This window comes from Orycteropus afer, unplaced genomic scaffold, assembly GCF_000298275.1.
Source record: "Orycteropus afer afer isolate SDZICR_OR568_19922 unplaced genomic scaffold, OryAfe1.0 scaffold00092, whole genome shotgun sequence".
Taxonomy (NCBI): Eukaryota; Metazoa; Chordata; class Mammalia; order Tubulidentata; family Orycteropodidae; genus Orycteropus; species Orycteropus afer.
In genome coordinates this window covers 8,891,729-8,898,182 of record NW_006921679.1, presented here as the reverse complement: position 1 = coordinate 8,898,182, position 6,454 = coordinate 8,891,729, and the positions used below count along the sequence as shown (strand labels likewise).

At 44.1% G+C, this 6,454-nt stretch overlaps 1 protein-coding gene across 1 annotated transcript in view; it reads right to left on the bottom strand.

The window, feature by feature from the left end:
• LOC103198374 (phospholipid-transporting ATPase IB) overlaps window positions 1-6,454 on the bottom strand; it is an 826,205-nt gene that overhangs the window by 517,699 nt on the left and 302,052 nt on the right. The window lies entirely within an intron of this gene.

The window sequence follows — 6,454 nt, the reverse complement described above, 5'->3', positions numbered from 1 at the left end:
CACAGCGCCCCTAGAGGACAGAGTGGAACTGCACCACAGGGTTTCCAAGGCTGTCAGTCTTTACAGAAGCAAAGCCCAAACCACATCCACTGCCAAGGAGTCAATTCTGACTCACAGCGCCCCTAGAGGACAGAGTGGAACTGTCACGGAGGGTTTTCAAAGCTGTCAGTCTTTACTGAAGTCTCATCTTTCCTCCGCCCAGCAGCTGGTGGATTCCAACTGTCAACCTCTTGGTTAGCAGTTGAATGCCTTAACCACTGCACTACCAGAGCACCTTACAAACCAAAAAGCACCTTGAAATTAAAACATGGCCGTTCTAATGTACGCTATGCACACACTCAACTTGGTACATGCATATGTTAAGATTTCCTTACAATGCTTTCTAGACCTACTTTATCAATGCAAACACCCTCACACTGGGGTCAAGTGATACACACAATTACTAGCTGAGGTCTAAGGCTGATGTAGAACATCCAAACTCTTCTCCATTGTAGCTTTAATTGCTAACGTTCTACTGACTGTCTTTTTCTCTCCCCTCCTTTGTTCTACATAAGATGCTCTAGTGGTGTAGTGGGTAACGCATCTGGTTGCTAACCAGAAGGCTGGCAGTTTAAACCCACCAGCTGCTCTGCTGGAGGAAGATGAGGCAATCTACTTCCATAAAGATTTAGAGCTTTGGAAACCATTGAGGGTCACTCTGAGTTGGAATCGACTCTATGGCCATGGACTTCTTGTACTACATGGAGGCCCTGGGTGATGCAAACAGTTAACATGCTCAGCTGCTAACCAGGAAGGCTGGGGGTTCAAGTCAACCCAGAGGGGCCTCACAAGAAAGGCCTGGCAATCTACTTTTGGAAACAAACGAACACTGAAAACCCACGGAGTACACTTTTACTCTGACACTAACGGCGTCATTGTGAATCAGACTCAATACTTTGCACTACATATATATTACTCTTGGTGCCCCAAGAAAAGGAAACTGCATATCCACAAATGTATTTACTGGGAAAAGATAATGCTGCTGAAACTTAAGTGGCGACCACTAAAATTTCCCAGTTTTCACAATGCAGTCTTTAAAGCATCCACAAAATGTTGCTGTTGTGTGTTGTTGAATCCAACTCATATGGACCCGACAGAACAAAGTCGAACCGCCCCTCAGAGTTTCCTAGGCTGTAGTCTTTACGGAAGCTGCTATGGCTTCCTTCTGCAGAGTGGCTGGTGGGTTCGAACCACTGCACCAACAGGGCTCATGCTGCAAGATGTGAAGTGACATAAAAATAACGTAAAAGATTAGTTTCTAATTCTGCTGAGATCTTCAGATTCTACCATTCTGTCCATGCAACATCACATTAAGAAATGAATCACTGATCATTTTTTACAGGTTTCAGAGAACAACTAATCAGATTAAATCACAATACCTCCCCAAACATGACTTCCAGACTAAGTAAATGTCTCAGTGTAATATCTGCTATCAGGTGGAATTAAAGCATGTTGTTGTTGTTGTTGTTATGTGCCGTCCAGTCGGACACGACTCACAGTGACCCCTCCTTGGGTTTCCAAGGCGGTATCACTACGGAAGTAGATTGCCAACCTTCCTTCTGAGGAGTGGCTGGTGGATTTGAACCGCTAGCCTTCTGGCTAGCAGTCAAGTGCCTTAGGGACTACGTGACCAGAGCTCCCAAATTAAAGCATGGGATTATTCTTATGATTAAACAAAAATGATATTCCAAACTTCACAGTGGATTGAGGATTATGAATAGGATAACTTATCTGACTCAAAGGAAAGCAGGTTTTGGCTCATTGATAGGCTATCTGGTTCAAGTTAACGAGAGAAGCACAAAAAGTCTGCTGATATAATTTCATCTAGATAACTATTCTTTGCTGTAAAATTACATATGCTACACAACTGGTCATATGATCACATGATAACATTATAAAATTACATATAATATGCAATTGATCACATGATCATATGATAACATTGCTATAAAATTACATATAATACACAGACGATCATATGATAATATAAATCATATGATTTAAAAGAAATACAGATGTTTAAAGGAGCTCTAGTGTCATAGTGGACAAGGCGTTCGGCTGCTAATCAGAAGGTCAGCAGTTCAAAGCCACCACCAGCTGCTCCATGGGACAGAGAAGAGCCAACCTACTTCCATAAAGATGTACAGTCTTGGATACCCAATGGGCTCTCTGTGAGTTGGAACCGACTTGATGGCAGCAGGTTTAATGAACAGGACTCTTTCTATCCTTAGTTAAATTGAGGAGCAACTACAATTATGAAGTGAGGTTATACCATGTCATTGCTCAGTATTTTATTCTCAATAAGATACTTCTAATGATATCAGAACAACAGCATCACTGTAGTCTAGAGCGGTGCTTTGTGGTTATGGGCTGGGTTCTAGTCCCAACTCTCCACTTTTGACCTCCGAAGCCTTGGGAAGGATGCTGCCAAAACAGAATAATAAAGAGTTGCCCTCCAGTCAATTCTGACTCACGGTGACTCCGTGTGTTTCAGAGCAGAACTGTGCTCATGGTGTGACCTTTCAGAAGCCCATCTCCAGGCCTCCCTTCTGCAGCACCCGGCTGGGTTCCGACCACCCACCTTTTGGTTAGCGACCTAGTGCACAAACATCTGCGCCACCCAGAGACTTCTGAGTAAGAGACTAAACTTCTTTAAGCCTCAATAATTTGTCTCATGTGTAAACGGAGATAAGACCACTAACTTCAGAGGGCTACTGCTAGAAACTAATGAACTAATCAATGTGCCCCTTAGTACTGGGCTTGGCCCACAGTTAGTGCTCAATAAAACCCATGCGTCTTCCTATTACACATGTTGTATGATCTCACTTACAGAAAATGACAAGATGGGCAAATATACAAAGACCAGCGTTTACTACTGGTGATCAAGGGCTGGAGGGAGGGGAAGAAGGCCAGAGATTGATTGGGTAGCAGTAGGTTTCTGTTTATGGTGATGGGAAATTTGAACAATTACAGGTAATGGCCATACAACCAATTATAATTTATGTAATTGATATCACTGAGCTGTACACCTGAAAAATGATGAATTGGCAACAACAAAGAATGTCTCCTATCAAGGAATATTCCTATCTGTACTATGAAAAAATGCTGTCATTGACAATGTCCCCCTTGTCAAGGTCATAATGTTCTAAGAATGAAAAGTTAAAGGGATTGATTTAAATTTTTAAAAAGGAAACAATGTATGTTTTATTCTTAGTTATGCAATTCGTTGTCTCAAACACACACCCTGAACATATCTATGCTTATGATGGAAACAGCCTGTCCTTTAGATTTGGGTGGTGAGGAGATTTGCTACTTGAAGATTTCTCCAGCTTAGGGGAATCCCTAAGGAATGAGGGAGACCGAAGAAGAGTTGATGCTTTTGAGTAGTGGTGTTGGTGAAGAATACTGCAAGTACCATGGACTGCCAGAAGAACTAACAAATCTGTCCTGGAGGAAGTGCAGCTGGAATGCTCCTTGGAAGTGAGAATGGCCAGACTTCATCTCACCTACTTTGGTCATGTGGTCAGAAGGGACCATTCCCTGGAGAAGGATATCATGCTTGGTAAAGTGGAGGCTCAATGAAGAAGAAGGCAGCCCTCATTGACTCAATGGCTCCAACGATGGGCTCAGATATAGCAAGGATTTTGAGACTGGCACAGGACCAGTGTTTTGTTCTGTTGTACATAGAGTTGCTATGAGTCAGAGCTGACTCAACGGCACCTAACCACACCACAATAGGGGAATCCCAGCTCACTCAGCAGCTGGTGGTGCTCAGCAGGGAATGCAAACATGGTGGGAAATTCTGGCGAGTGTGCCTCCAAAGGTCAACTGCGTGAAGGGCAGAGAAACCTCTGGGAGGTATTTCACCCAAGGGGTGGGCCTAAGTGCACAGATATGACCCCAAGGCCATGTCTCCATTCCATACCAGAAGCTCATTACAGGGGGTAGTTCAGTGCCTTTAACTCCCTTTATCCTTCCCTACTGACTTGTGTCTGGAACTCAAGGAGAATGGTTTAGGTATAAAATACACCTGATGTGTAGACTATTACTTATGGCTTTTATAAAAAACAAAGAAAGGAAGAAAGAAAAATGGGGCACAGCACAAGTGGGGATCTATCAAGACACAACTATTGTGAAGAGTGTTCTTTGGCTAGCTGCTGTCAAGGCGGCTTTGACTCATGGTGGCCCCATGTACAACACAATGAAATGTTACCCAGTTCTGTGTCACTTTTATGATTACCGGCATGTCTGAGTCCTTTGGTGGTGACCACTGTGTATCCTGAGCGCCTTCCAGCACAGGGACTCATCTCTCAGCACCAGACCAGATCAGACTGCGATCTACAGGGTTTCCAGTGGCTCATTTGGGGAAGTGCAACTCAAGGTCTTCCTTCTTAGTCTGTCTCAGTCTAGAACCTTCGCTGAAACTCGTCCACCGTCGGTGACCTCGCTGGTATTCAAAACACTAGACGCATAGCTTCCAACATCAGAGCAACACACAAGTCACCACAGTGTGACAAACTGATACACAGGTTGTGGGTGCTCTCTCGATTGGGGGTCATTTCTGGAGTATGCATGGGGAAGACTGGACGTGGAAGTCCAGGGCAGAGGAGGAACAGAGAAGCCCCAGGTGAGGTCAGCTCGCCATGCAGCCACACGTGCAGCTCTGGGGCCATGAGCACAGAGAGTATCACAAAAATAAGGTCGAGTCCTGAGAAGATGAGGGACACAACTGTGGGAACTGAGTAACTATATCCCTGAGACATGCACAACCCCCTCCACCTCAATCCCTACCCCATGGAGACGTGCATGAGGGAAACATCGGAAAGGGAGCCAGAGTCTTGACAGCTGCAGCTGGAGACAGAAAGGAGCATGTACAACGGCTCTTCCTGAGTCTCCAAGGCTGCCTACTGTCCCATAGGCTGCCATGATGGGAAACACAGGCCATACTAGCTGAGAAGAATTTAAACCGGATGATGAAAGGCAACTTCTTTAGCCCCACTGAGGGGGCGCACTATGGTCAGCATCATATACAAAGAAGAAAAGACGTGGTTCATGACCACAGTGATATGAGCATTGGACACAAACTACCCCTGAGGGGCTGACCACAGTGCCTGGGCGCAATGAGTGTGCTGTAAATGTGTGCCAGACCACTTCCTCTAGAGTGAGACTTCTAATACTATATGGGGCCTGCCGTGACAGATGTATGCAACAGCTCAGTAGGAAACTCGGGAGAGAAGACACTTAATGGGTAGAAGAGGACGGAGGGCAGATGCAGCACAGGATCTCAAGATGCTGGGCTGAGTCACAAAGTGTTAGGAAGTGAAAGATGATTGACTGAATGTTTACTGGTTGTGTTGAATTGGAAACTCTAGATATGGGGTGGCCACCCTGTCCACTTGCAGGTAAAGCACTAAATACTACTAAGTTCAGCAAAAGCAATAAAAGAAGATAATAAATTTCACATTTATATTCCATCTACAAGGCATTTTCTCTGACACTGGTACACAGTACTTTAATAAATAGTGTTTCAAGCATAAAATGGGTTCAATTAAGCATTTATATGAGTTAAACCTATTAGACTTGACCAACCAAGATGGACTTATTAGAATATCTGTTATGCTATCACATAAATAATAATACAAACTGTAAAATATGTTCTCTATCCCCATAAACCTTATAATACAATCAGGGTGACAAATGTACACAAAATTGAGGATGAAATCATGAAAACTAATCTCCTTGTGGGAAAGAGTGCAGAGATCACCACCAGCTTACTCGGGCTTGTCTTTGTGAGTGGGTCAAGTACATTAAATTGTGAATTCTACGAAGGAAAAAGCTCTCTTTGCCAAATTCTGATCATGCTAACACTTACAAGGCGTTCAAATGTGCTGAATTTATCAATGGTTTGATGTGTCTAAGTTTCAATTCTAAATATTCTACTGGAATACACATTGGCATTGTTGTTAGGTGCCTTCAAGGCAGCTCTGACTTCCATGACTGTGTGTAACAGAACAAAACACTGCCTCGTCCTGTATCGTCTTCAAATCATGGCTATATTTGAGCCCACTGTTGTAGCCACTGTGTCAATCCATGCCATTGAGGGTCTTCCTTCTTCAGGTGTTGGGGATGTCTATTTAACCTCCTAGTGGGCTATTGTGGTGTAGTAAATTACTTAGTGTGGCTTTTCTACCCATAAGTCTTTGTAAACTCCAAGGTGGGATTTGCTATGAGCAACTGAGGAGCTGAAGTTGTCCACCTGGAGTATTTCTGTTGGGAGTGGCCCAAAACAATGTTCTGGGAGGTGCCCACTCTCTCTCAGGTGCTTAGAGTTCTGATGCTATGATTGGCTAGTTTGACCACTCTGTCGGGCTCAAAAGGAGGCCTCCTAGAGGCAGAACTCTCTCTGACTGCTGGT